This window comes from Ciconia boyciana, chromosome 1 (genome assembly GCF_034638445.1).
Source record: "Ciconia boyciana chromosome 1, ASM3463844v1, whole genome shotgun sequence".
Lineage (NCBI taxonomy): Eukaryota > Metazoa > Chordata > Aves > Ciconiiformes > Ciconiidae > Ciconia > Ciconia boyciana.
In genome coordinates, this window is record NC_132934.1 from 138501383 (window position 1) to 138514265 (window position 12883).

A 12883-nucleotide genomic window follows, 5' to 3' on the forward strand; every position below is an offset into this window, starting at 1 on the left:
TATTCACCTGAGGAGACAAAAGGAGCTTTTTGTCTCGTTCTCGCGGTTAAAAGGCACAGTGGCAAAATGTTTTTGATTCTCGCTGTTCATAGTTTTACAACAACAATGTGTGGTGAGAAGAGCCTTGTGCGAGCAAGGAAAACTGGCTGGGCTGTATCTTAAGGCTGAATCAGAGATCTGTCCTAGTTTAAAAAGCCTTGCCAGTCCACTTCCGAAACTTGCACTTAATATGTTATTTTCTAGGCAGGCAATGGGTAAATATGAGGAAACGAGAGAAGTTTTCTGGGTTCTTTTCTGTGTGGGTGTTATTCATTCAGCTCTCAGTGGGACTTTTATAGTACGTGTCCAGGGAATGCACGTGTGAGGATTTTGCACCTGTAGTGCAAATGGAGCATTTGTTTTCCACTCACTTTCTGAAACCATGGTGGGAAATCTCAGCTTCCTTACACCAGTTTTCTATAAGTCACAGGAGGTGGGGAAGGGCAAAGAGAGAATATAGGTGATGGGAGGAGGAAAGGTATTTCTTTGTCCCACCAGCCAAAAAAATATTTTTATAGCTCTTTAAAGAGAAAGAGGAGGTTTTGTCCTTGTGAAGCAAAATGAAGGGCATTTTATACCCTGCATAGCTGAAGTTGGTCAGCTGGACGCACGTAGTCATCAGAAATCATTATCACCGCAAGAGGGTACTTGGGCAGAGGGGGCTGGCGATGAGGAATGAGAAAGCAGCAGAAATGTTACAGGATGGCAGTAATAAAAAGTAAAATGCTCTGTGAAACATGCACTTTTACTCTCCTGAAATATTTCTACCTAAAGCATAAGGCGTCATGGGTAATGAAGATTCATAGTGGTGGGTTAAAAGAGCAGGGCAGATCAGTCAGAAGGGGGGGGGGTGGGGTGGGGGAATGTTAATGACACACGACCCTCCAAAAGAGGAGGGGGGGGGGGGGAGGGAGACAGCCATTCCAGCCCCAGAAGAGGTGCAGGCACAGGCGGGCTTATTCTCGCAGGGCCCGTCCCGTCCCCGTGGGTGTCCGCCTGCCTCCCTTCCCCCGCGGGAGCGCCGCACGGGGACGCGCGTCGCTGAGGCGGCGGGAACGCGCGTCGCTGAGGCGGCGGGCGGCGCGCTTCCCCCGCCGCAGTGCCGCCCCGGGGCGGGGGGGTGGTCGGGGAGCGGCAGCTGAAGCGCTGCCAGGGTTTGTTGAAACACCTGCCTGTGAGTGCGGTTTCTCTTTCCCGTGCCAAGCGAACAATTTCGAAGTATTTCTCCGGGTTGGGTTGGTTTGTCGTGCACAAATATCGTTCAGTTTGGCAGGGAAAGTCCGTGGGCGCTGCTGGGGCCCGCGGGACAAAACGCAGTCAAGGGGGGCAGAGCCGCTGGGCGCATCGGCCCCATGCAGGCAGCAGGCTTCGTGTTTTAGCGGGAACTGAAGATTGTGACGAGCTATGAAGTAACCGTACCGAATGTTGAGGAAATCCACTACCGCAGGCACCGAGGAGCGGGGACGCCCCGTGCAGCTGGAGCGCCTGCTCCTGCTTCCAGTTTGAAATTGTTCTGGGGAAGAGCAACATGCAGAAGGTGACTTTTCAGTTGGCCCTTTTCCAGCCCTCCTATTCAGAGCGAGAGAGCGCTTTTTTCACCTGCTCTCCCACCTTGCAGTCCTCTCTCCTCACCTGTCCTGTTGCTTTCCCCGCCCTTCCCTGGTCTCCCTTCCCCATCCTTACACCCGCCGGCGAGTGCTCCATCGCTGCCTCACAGCCGGCCGGGGTAACGATGGGGAAGGGAGCACCAGGATGGGGAAGAGCCCTTTGAGGGGCTCTTGGTGGGAGCTGTAGCTTCATTTGGGGTTGCAGAGTTAACCATCAAAGCAGGCAGTGTGTTGCGGGTGTTGGAATGAAACGGTGCATTATGCTGATGACTGCTCTGGCCCAAAGGCAGCCCGCGGGTACTGAACAATACTGAACTGCACACAGCAAGACAAATGCATTAATTGCCCCAATAGAAGGGCAGGAATTACTGTAGGAATGTAATATGCAACCTGTTGAGCTGGTAAGATTCAACCTGCTTTACCACTGTGCTAGGCCAATAGACTCTAGCAGGTAAAGGGGGTTGGTGTAAATGTTGTGTTGAGATTTGTAAATGAGGCGGTATAAAGAAGTAGTCGTTCTGGAAGTGATAGTTGAAAACCTCAGCAAGAGGTGTCTCCTTGCTGTCTCATAGAATGACCTCACATATAAGCTCCAGTAACCAAAATGGGAAAATTTCTATCTTACTGCTCTGCATGTGACATCTGGGAAAGTACACTTGTCACCGTGTACCTGTAAAAGTTTAAGCATCCACAGGAAATACACCCATTTGGGTGTATTTGGGTGTGCTAGCGTGCTATAAGACTAGTGTTAGGAAGCAGCAGTGCAATTTTTTAAAGGTATCTAATATGGTTGCGAGACAAAAAAAACAACTAACCTGACACAAAAAAATCCTTTGCAGGTAACACATTTTCTGCTGTGCAGAGTACTTGGTTCAGTTTATTACTTAAAAAGAAATTCCTAAGTAAGGGAACTTGCAAGTGATGGAAATTCCTGAGAAGATGCTCAGCCTTCAAGTGGTAGAGCCGTGGCTTACTGTGGCTGGATTCCCCGAGTTTGCTGCAGAACTGGAGAGGGCACTGTGGGCTCTGTTTTAAGTTCCCTAAGCCTACTTGACAGAAAATCAAATGTTTGATGAATTTTAATACTTCATTTTCACTCACTTTGACCCACAACGTATCCCTGAAGTGCAGCTCGTGGGAGTGTCATTGACAACAAATGCAACTCCTTATTTTGGCCTCTTCCTATTGAAGTCCCATTGACTTTCATCGAGGCAGACTTGAGCCCTTCATCACATAAAGAGGTTCAACAAAACGACTTGTTAACTGACAGGCCACCTAAAAATGAAAAACTGTGTTTCTAAGGCACGTAAAGCCATTACAATTACTTATCATTACTGCAGTCATACAGCTTTTAGCGTGCATATAATTCACCAAGTGAACAAATGCTGCATACAATTTCAGTGCAAAACACATGCAAAATTCAAATATCATCCCCTTTCCTTACAGCTGTTTAAGTTCTTAGCATGTGTTTCTTATTTCCTATTTTCTTTTGCATACCTTTAAAAATCTTAATGTGTTCCTCAGTAGAAAAGCTGTATTCTTATCCTGGAGTGCTGTAATCCTTAGCCTTGCTTTAGGAAATTCTCTTTTAAAGTTCATCCTGGGACGTTTTGTTGTTTGTTTGGTCTGGAAGGGAAGAATGAGCATCTCTGAGAATGCTGCTTTTTTTTTGTGTGTACCGCACAGAATAAAGAAAACAAGTGTACAGAGTCCGCAGGCTGGGAGTGTATCAGTTAATTAGCGGCTGGACATTGCTCGGTAGGAAGCCTGGCGAGGTTTTTTGTGCGTGTGTGCATGTGTGTTGTCTGCTGCCTTTGATCACTTGTGTGGTAAATAGACATGCAGGGTAGCTATAGCAACATGTGCTGTAGGTTGGTGGGAACAGAGGGGACAAGATCCCCGGACAAAGGGTAGTTTGTTAGAGTGGTTGGTTCTGATTAGAAAAAGGTGGCACCAATCAGGGCATTTAAAAACATCAGTTTTGCAAAACGCAAATGGATGTTATCGGTTTCAAAGTAACGTTTGTTTCTGTGGCTCTGAAAGAGCAGATCATATGGAAGACTGGGGAGGAAGGGGGAGGGATAATAAAAAGCAGAAGCAAAACCCCGTAACACTTTTGAATGTAAAAATGTTCATGCTGGATGTGCTTTTCCTGGTGTTGCTGCACCATCCATGCATTTTGCAAGAAAGCATTTGTAGGAGCCAAATTACCACAGATGATGCTACAGATAGTAGTGTTTTTAAAATATGGCTTTAGAGATGCAGTGATGATAACCTGATGTTATGTAGTACATCTTATCCATTACCCTTCTCCAATTTCTTAAAAGTCCTGTGTACAATTTGCTATCAAAAGATGCTGTACCTATTTCAGCAGCCTACCTGTAGAGGTCAGACTTGAAGTTCTCAAAATCTTCACGTGATAGAATTTCAACCTAAAGCTATAAAAATACAAAACCAGGCAGAGCCACTTTCCTTGTTAACTTTATGTGGAATACTCTTAAAATAATGTTGGTTTGTCAGTGTCGGGTTATTAAGTAGCACAGCATTCTGCACTGATGGCAGCCTGAAATACATCGAAATTCAGCCTCGTCTCACATCTTGAACAGAGTCCAACCTAAAGCTTTTATTAGCGCCTGAATTATTTAGATGTGTATCTCCCTCTCTCTGATCCCCACAAGGCCTCCTGCCTTTGATGAGATCTGTCTCCGGCTCTCTCCCTCCCGCCTGCCCGGCACTCTGCTGCGCTGGCTGCCGGCTTCCCACCGCTGTCCAGTTCCAGGGCTTCCCTGCTGGGGAGGGACGGGGAGGCAGGCAGCGGCACGGAAGGCTTCAACAGCTTCTGGGCTCTGCAAAAAGTTGTCAGACCTCAGAGTCCCCTCCGCAGAGTAGCACCAGAGGTAAGGGGTCTGCTGGAGCCTGGGGTCGAGGAAAATGAACTGCTGGGAGTGAGGAGCTCGCGGTGGTAAATGCTCAGGGGGTACGCTGAAGCTCAGGAAATGCTTCGGCATTTGGAGAAACAATGTGATTTGGCTGAGAGTGAAGACGGAACTGAGAGAAAGGAGCAGACCTGTATTCACATACAACCATGTGAATAGCCTTTTGAATGTGCGCTGGAGTTTGTTTGAACTGAATTTCAGACTTCTAAGGGTACTTCATTCTTTAGCCTGTTCTTGGGGTCGAAGTCTTCTATTACAGTCGTGCAGCTTAGAGCTTGTAATGCTTTAGCAAGCTGTAAGGAATTACTGTATATCCCCGAGATCCCTGGCTTGCAGTGCAGAATCCACACTGTCTGAAAGCTGGAAAAGGCGCTAAAGGGTAGGAAGCTGATTTTGATCTCTTTTCTAAACAATAAAAGTAGTTCCTAATTCTTTAAAATTCTTTCCTATTTGCTGTCATGTCATGATTGTTTATCATTATTATTTATATCTTCCCAGGGGGATGTGGGAGGACAAAAAAAGCTGGCAAATAGGCGATGTTTGTTTGGCCCTGAAGTATGATAAAACTTTTCTGGTTACATAAGTCTTGAGATAGCTGACTGCAAGAACAACTTTAAGATAGTAAAACAAATAAAAGAAAGTCCAGACTTTTACTCTGGGCTTACTGGGACAGTAAATGAGGAGATCCACGGGGCTGATAGGATTTTTGATTGTAGTGTGAGAGACTGTAATGAAAATATTTATGGAGGGATATTTCCTGGCCCGAGAAAGGAGCTGGTGACATCCTATGACAGTTGCTCCACATTTTGGGGCAGGGAGGCTGACATATTTCTCATGCCTCCTGTCACGCTGCACCCCGGCCGCGTTGTGCTGCCCATGCACCTGCGGGCCTGCAGCATCGCCCGCTGCCTCCCTTCGGCACCCCTGTGTCCCGAGCAGGTGCCCATGACTAATGGCATTAACTTGGCTCTTTGGGTATGCAGGTATTTAATTACTGAACAGCTGCAGCAGGAGCTCAGAGACCCCCCCACCAGAGCAGTAGGTTGGACTCATTTGTGATGCTGGTGAGCTGATGCTCTGTTTTGAGTCAGGTGAAGAGAGGCAGAGAGCTTGCTCCGATAAGACCCCCCCTTTGACCATCTCTGGGATCTCTATTTCTGTTTTTTTAATAGAACCTTTATTATGAGCATTAGCTGAGATTAGTGCTTTCTTCCAAAAAATACAGAGAAATCAGTATTTTATGGCAAAATGGTTCTCAAAAAAATTATCTTCTTTTTTCAGTAGTTGTCCCATATGGAAACATGATCCTTCTTCTTTTTTTTGTTTGTTTTGGTTTGCATTTTGTTTCTTCCTTGGAGGTAATTGGAGAAATCAAAAAAGAAAAAGAAAAAAAAATAAATACTACACTTTTATATATATGTATTTAGAATTGGAGTTGCCAAATCCAGCAACTCCATCATAAGAACAGCCAGCGTCTCAGTTTCAAGGTACTCTTCAACACCAAGAAAACTTCAAAACTGTTGGAGAGGGTTTTATCATTGGAATGTATTGGGTTTTCCCCCCTAAGATTATGCCCTTATTGCAAAATCTATATATTCTACAGGAAAATGTAAACCCTATTGACAAATTCTGCTTTGTGGACCACCAAGGTCTGCCTCTGTCTCCTGCATCAGCTTTTTTCCTCCTTTCTGACCAGCCCCAGCTCCCTGGGTAGCTGGGGCCTCAAGCTCTCAGCCTGGTCTCTGGTCCCACCTCAGCTCTGGAGGCAGGGATGCAGACAAATACCGCTCTCACTTCTCGTGTTTCTGCTCTTGTGGGAGTCACGAGAGGCTGTAGGCGGAAACCTATGCAACTCTGTTTTATAGTCTCACTGAAAAATAGGCGTGCTGTAAATCTGACGTGCAGAGGAACAACAAGAGTACGGGAAGGGCAGGCTGCCCTGAGCAAGGAAAAGGACTGTCCCTTTCAGAGCACTGCGTGTGCACAATGCGCTTGGGCGGGACACGTGAAGGCCAAGCATGGAGGAGCTTTGTCCATGTGACGCTCGGAAGAGTGTGTATGCCTGGGTTCTGCCTTGTGTTAAGTGGCATTAAAATTAGTGTGCGCTTTGCTCGCTGACAGGTGTTAGTTATGTGGACCTTGTTTTTGACAGATCGTATGCAAATTATGGAGCTTAGATTTTGACCTGTATGCAAAGTTACGCTATTCCACCAGCCCTAGTAGTACTTCTTGAAACAAGTGACCGTAAAGAGTTAATGACTTCATTTCTAACCGGATAACCTCAGAAGTATAGTTTAGGCAGAGATTTCAAACTGGGAATTAAGCAGTTCAAAAGTGCTCTATATTGTTTTGGTCTAATTAACACAACATGGTGATAAGACATTAAAGCAGAGTGACAACACTATACATAGATAGCAGGGGACATTAATGCCTACAGACACAGTCTACATTGTAAAAATCTGGAAAAAAAAGGCTTATTATGTTAGATAGGTCAATGTGATTTGACCTAGTTTTGCTTTGCTGCTTGGAAATTATGTCAGTATTCGTTATGTCATCTCCTTGGATGAGCAATTTAACATCCTCTTTGCATTGCAGTGTTGTCCTAATATTTTATATATGTTTACTTACTCTCTAAAAGGATCCTTCAGGCTAATTCTAGAGATCTGGGAAAAACTGATGCAAAACAAAACCCCCTGAAACTGGCTTCCCTTTTATATAGGTTCTCTGTGCAACAAAAAGGAGTGAATTTAGTCACAGCAAAATTATAGCTACAGATTCTGAAAAGTATCTTGTCCCTTATGCATGTAAAGCTCATTAAAGTTAATGAATAAAGAATGACTGTGATAACTCATGTAGCCATGTATGCCTTTCCCGTGCAGGTTTTTCATCACTGGAAAACAGCATTTTTCACTTTATCTGGATGGTTATGTATGCTTAGGCTTATGAGTGGATTAAAGGAATCATGCCATATAATTTCCTTGTGAAATGTAAGGTCTCATATGAAGTCATCAGTATTTCTCTTGGAAAAACCAAGGTTGTTTTTTTAGTCTTCAACAAAATCGCAAGGACTTTCCTTCATATTTATGTTTACGCTGTTTTTTTTTCTCTCCTACCATCTGGACTTCTAAGGCAAGACTTTATGTTTGCCAGGACTCAAATTGTGGTACATCAGGGAACAAGTAGAGGATCAAATGCTACTGTTCCTGGCTCTAATGGAAAAATAATCTGTTGCTGTTATAGCCAATTACAGTATTTTGGTAAGCACTAGCAAAGGAAAGCTCTGTCTCTTCCTTAGTTTTACCTACCCACCCACAGCTATGCCCGTTGCTGGTGTGTAGCCAATGTAGGGTATTGCAAGGTTACACCTTTTGCTTCTTAGCCTTGCTTGATCCAAAATAGGCAGCTCTGAAGCCTGATTTTGCTTCTGCAGAAGTCAGTGGGACTGGGGAGGTGGGATGGAATCCTCCTTCAAAATACTGTGTTATTGTATTTATTCAAGAAGTATGTTTGTGAGTAAATTTGCACCCTTGTGACAAATGCTGAACAGAGCAGGTGACAGAGAGCAAAACCAGGCTTTTCCTTCCCTGATTTTTTTTACAATTTTTATTTTCATTCATATTTTCTGAAATAATAAGAAATTTGTTCTTGAGTTTCAGCATGAGCTTGTTCCTTGCAGTGTTGAAATGTTTTAATGAGGTAGGAGCTGTACAGGTTCCTCACCATTTCTTCACAAATACATCTAATCTTCAAAAGGTCCTGCTTACTCAGATTTTTCAGCTCAAGTAAAATTTAAAATTGTAATAGCTATACTTCAGATGCAAATGCTCTTACATCCCTTGTTAAACAGCTTAATTGGAACAAAAGCCCGATAAGAATGAGCGTTCAGAGGTGCCTCTTCTGTGCTATAACATTTGCTCTTGATCCCTAATTAAGCCTTGTTGCTGAAGGTTAAAAAAATCCTCCCATAATATAACTCTCCTTGAATGTCTTGACTGCAAAAGAAACTGTCATGGGAGAAGTCTGCTATTGCCTCCCATGCTCCTCCTCCCTTTAAAGAGAACTGAGGTGTAAACTGCTTATGAAAAATTAGTAATGACTGGAAATAAATATCACGTACCCCCAGAGTAGTAGAAGCCCAGGTAACTAATGTCTTGTGAGTGTGTGTGTGTTTGTGCACTGATCATTTAGGATCATGATGGTTTATAAGCAAATAAGAAAACCTATCTGCTACTCCTTCAAGTTTACAATCTCAAGGAACTGAAGGATGCAACAAAACACAGCGCTGCTGTATCTTGCGTAGCAAGGCTGGGAAAAGCAAATCCCAATTTTCAAAAGAAAATACCTGCTGTTTTTAATCTGTGAAACTTGGTGTAAAGAGAGATGCTTGAGGGAGAAGATTATTGTGGACTGACAACACTATGCATCTAGCTAGAAAGACTGCATGGATAGAGATTCACAGAAAGTTCAGACTAGACTCTAGAGATTATCTGGTCCAACCTTCTCTTCAACACAGGGCACTACAGCAACTTATTCAAACACTCTTGAGCATTTCCAGCACTCAAGAGCCCCCCACTTCCCTGGGCAGCCTCTTCCAATCTCCAGCTGCTCCCATGGGGAAGCATTTTTTTCTTATATCCAGACAGAATTTCCCTCGAAGCAGCTCGTGCCCACTGCTTCTTGTTCTGTCAGCAGGCAGCCTTGTGAAGAGACTAGCTCTGTTTCATCTATAATGAACTTTTTTAGATATTCAAAAAATGGGATTAGATCCCCCTTAAGCCTTCTCTTCTCCAGGCTGAGCAAACCTGGTTTCTCCAACCTTTCTTCATATGTCAGGTTCTCCAGCCCCCTAATAATCCTGGTGGCTTCCGCTGGATCCTTCCCAGCTTCCCCGACTGAGGGGACCAAAACTGGTCACAGTATTCCAGGTGTGGCTTAGTAAGTGCCAAGTAGACTGAAATAGCCATATTCCTTGATTTACTGATTGTAGTCTTGCTGGTGCAGCCCAGGAGACTGCTGGCCACCTTCCCTCCCAGGGCACACTGCTGGCTTCTGTTCAGCTTGATGCCTGCCACCACCCCCAGGTCCCTTTCAGCAGAGCTTCTCCTCAGCCCATCCATCCCCAGCTTGTGCTGCTGCTTGGGATTACTTCTTTCCAGGTGCAGGACATTACATTTATCTTTGTTAAAGCTCATATTAAGGCTGTGTTGAGAAAGTTACTTTACAGCCTCCAAGAGAGGCTTCCTGGCCAACATAACAAAAAAAAAAACCCACCCAAACCTTTTCCCCTTTAGCTTGATCTTATTGCATGATTGCCCACAAAAGGCTTTAGTTGTTTCTTAAGCATCATCTGTCTTTCTGGACCAGAAATCCCGGGGTATTAGATCATGGATCTTGTCTAATTTGTCTATTTCCATGATTTTTTCTATTGTCTGTTTCTAAGAATTTATACCTGTAAATATTGTAGAGGAGTTAGCTTTAGGAAGACAGATTGTGTCGTTGTGGTCTAGAAAATCTGGAAACTGTTATTGGAGAAAACAGGTTTGTGGAGAAATGCACTTTATTTCCCCATTTGTCTTGAGCTGATGAGGTAGGTATGCCCCAAGAGAGACTAATAGCAATGGCACTGATTTTTTCCCTAAGGTTCCCTTGAGTTTTCAGACTAATTCCAGTACACTCTCCTAGTCCAGTGATTTTTTTACCTCTTTGGATCGAGTCTTGCTGCCCCCCACCCTGTCCCTGCTCTAGGATTTCTGTTACTGCTTCCTCACTTCCCTGACCCCAGTTTTTTTGCTTCTGTCTTTTAACCTCCTGCTCCTTCCCCGGACATCTGGACAACACTAAAGCTCATGGGAGCTGTAGGGTAAACCCAGAGGGAAGAGGGGGGTCTTGAAGAAAGAGGGGAAATGCAATCTCAATCCTTCTCCTTTTTGAATGTGCTTTTAATGTCATCAGGGAGGTAGGTTTTGCCAACCTGGAACTCCTGTCCCAGTCAGTGTGCAGCTGGAAATTTGAGCATGACAAAGAAGAAGAAAACTGGCAGCACTTTTTAAATCTTCTCTTCCCTTCCTGCTATCATTGAACTGGAATCGGAAATTTTCTTTGAAAATCCTAAGCTTGAAAATATTTTTGAGTCTTTCCAAACATCTTTTGTCCAATGTTTGTGACATTGGTTGGTGCTACGCCGAGGGATGACTTAAGTGGGTTTGCCTTTTTGAGGTACTTGAGAAGAGGTAAAGGAAGGGGAAGAGAAAGAAAGGGGCAGTTCTGGCTGTTTGTGTGCTACTCCTATATAACAACAGGGAAAGCAGATCTCTCTTTTTCTTGACAGCAGTACATTTTAAAATAGCAGGGTGCATTCCTGAGACTAGACTAGGTTACTCAGAAAATAAAGTACAGAAGAGAGGGACACAGAGAGGCCCAGAGGGAAAACAACTATGTGGGAGAGGAGACCAGGAGGAGCCTGCAGAGAAGGAAAAGATTACCAGACTCTCTTCTTAAAATTGCATTAGGAAAGCTGAGGAAGGAGCCTTTATACAGAAATGGTGAATGAAGCTTGTTTGAAAGCTCTGAGGCTGAAAATAGGGCTTTCGGTGCTACAGAATCAGAAGTTGCCTTGGTAAGCACAGATGCAAGAAAGAGGAATAGTTTATAAACTTCAAGAGCTTGGAGGCAAAGAGAAGGAAGGCAGCAGACAGAAATGTAGGGAGGGTAAAGAAGACCTCCGAAGGCATACAAAGGGGTTAAACTCTCACAACAGCCATTGTAGCTTCCCATTCTTTCTCCATTAAACTGTCTGACCTATCTCTTCTTGAAAGGACCATTCCTGATGGTATCTGTCCTTTACAGGCCCCTTTGCTTTGCAGGGCAAAGGTGTAATGGGATGATCAACAGAGTTTTGTTTTATAAATCCTCTGGACAAACTATTTTCCTAGCAAGCTTTTCTTTCTAATGGGTATTAAAAAGACACTGCAATATTCCGGGGTGTTGGGTTTTTAATGTCTCTAAAAGCAGCTAAAATATAACGCTTAGTTTTCTGATTGAACTCCAAGACTTTTGACTTTTTCAATCTTGAGGTCGTTATGGAGTGTGTAAATGAACGTGTTCTACCAAATGCTGAAACCTTGCATGTGAGGGCTAGAGGTATAAATAATCAGTTAAAAAGTCAAATGTACCAATAACTTTATGCATCTTCATTTCTAAAATTTGTAAGCCAGACTTATGGGACAGCATCGATGTAAAAAATTCTGGGAATGTTTTTTACCATAAGGTACTGTTAAAAAGGGCTTCATCCCAATTATAAGACCCTTACTCCTGATGACCTTGTAGGTCTTCTGCTGTATAAACAAAGACTCACCCTGCAGAAGTGACAATCTGGCTTTTAGTAGACAGAAAAACAAACCCTGTGTAGCCTTATTTTGCAAATGCATGAAAATTCTTACTCTCCAAACCTGAACTTTTCCCACATGATTTCACGGTTGCAGTTATATGGGAAAAGCTAGTTTTTATGGTAAAGACATTTGATGTTTTGATAAGTCATCTCACTAAAAGGTACTGCAAAAGATGTGACACCAGTTAGAAGCTTATATGATATGGATAGGTATTGTACAATGCTGTACTTCAGGCCAGGCATAAGTCCAGCCTTTAGAGTTGAAAGGTGACTGACTTAATTAATTTTCTCAGCTTTGGACTGTTTCATTTGAAAGTGCTGTGCAAAGACTTACCCATTAAGACTTAAAGAATATGTGTTAATGTGCTTTACTATGCAGATATACGCTAAGCAGTATTGGGATGGCATTGTAGCAAATCAAGCAAGCTTGGGGATTTAGTCATATTTACAATAGATATTTGTTTTCTTACTCTGTTGTCTTTCTTGTGTAGGGTGAAAAGGTTATGTGTGTCTTCAGGTGATAATGGACAAATTGTTTAATTAATAGGGGTGGGTTTGCTCCAAATCAGAAGGTCAAGAATCTTTGCCTAGTGTGTGGGAAAGAATGATACTCAGAGTGATTAACACCCAGAGGAAATTTCTTGGAGTTTATTTTGGCTGGTCTGTAGTTGATAACTCCCTTGGCTAATGGAATGCCCGGCTCCACGTCAATCACCATTTGCAGAGCTTAATTCTGAATAGCAGTTATTGGTCACATATGTTGGCCTGTCAACTCTCGTTTCAGAAACAGGATGCAAAATGGCACATGGGTAAACTGTAGCAATTCGGGTTTTTTGTTTCTATTTTGTTGTTGTTGAAAGACTCAGATTTTTAAAAAAAGTAAATATAGGAAGGCTTTTGGTGAAAGTCTGCTT

At 43.5% G+C, this 12883-nt stretch overlaps 1 protein-coding gene across 2 annotated transcripts in view; it reads left to right on the forward strand.

Annotated features, from left to right (window-relative positions):
- MID1 (midline 1) overlaps nucleotides 1-12883 on the forward strand; it is a 151921-nt gene that overhangs the window by 863 nt on the left and 138175 nt on the right. The window contains exon 1 of one of the 2 annotated variants that reach the window (XM_072849497.1): nucleotides 4449-4543. The exons of the other annotated variant lie outside the window; for it this stretch is intronic. The gene's annotated coding sequence lies outside the window, so the exon portion shown is untranslated. Of the gene's footprint in view, nucleotides 1-4448; nucleotides 4544-12883 lie in introns of those variants that run through there. 2 annotated transcript variants of the gene reach the window in all.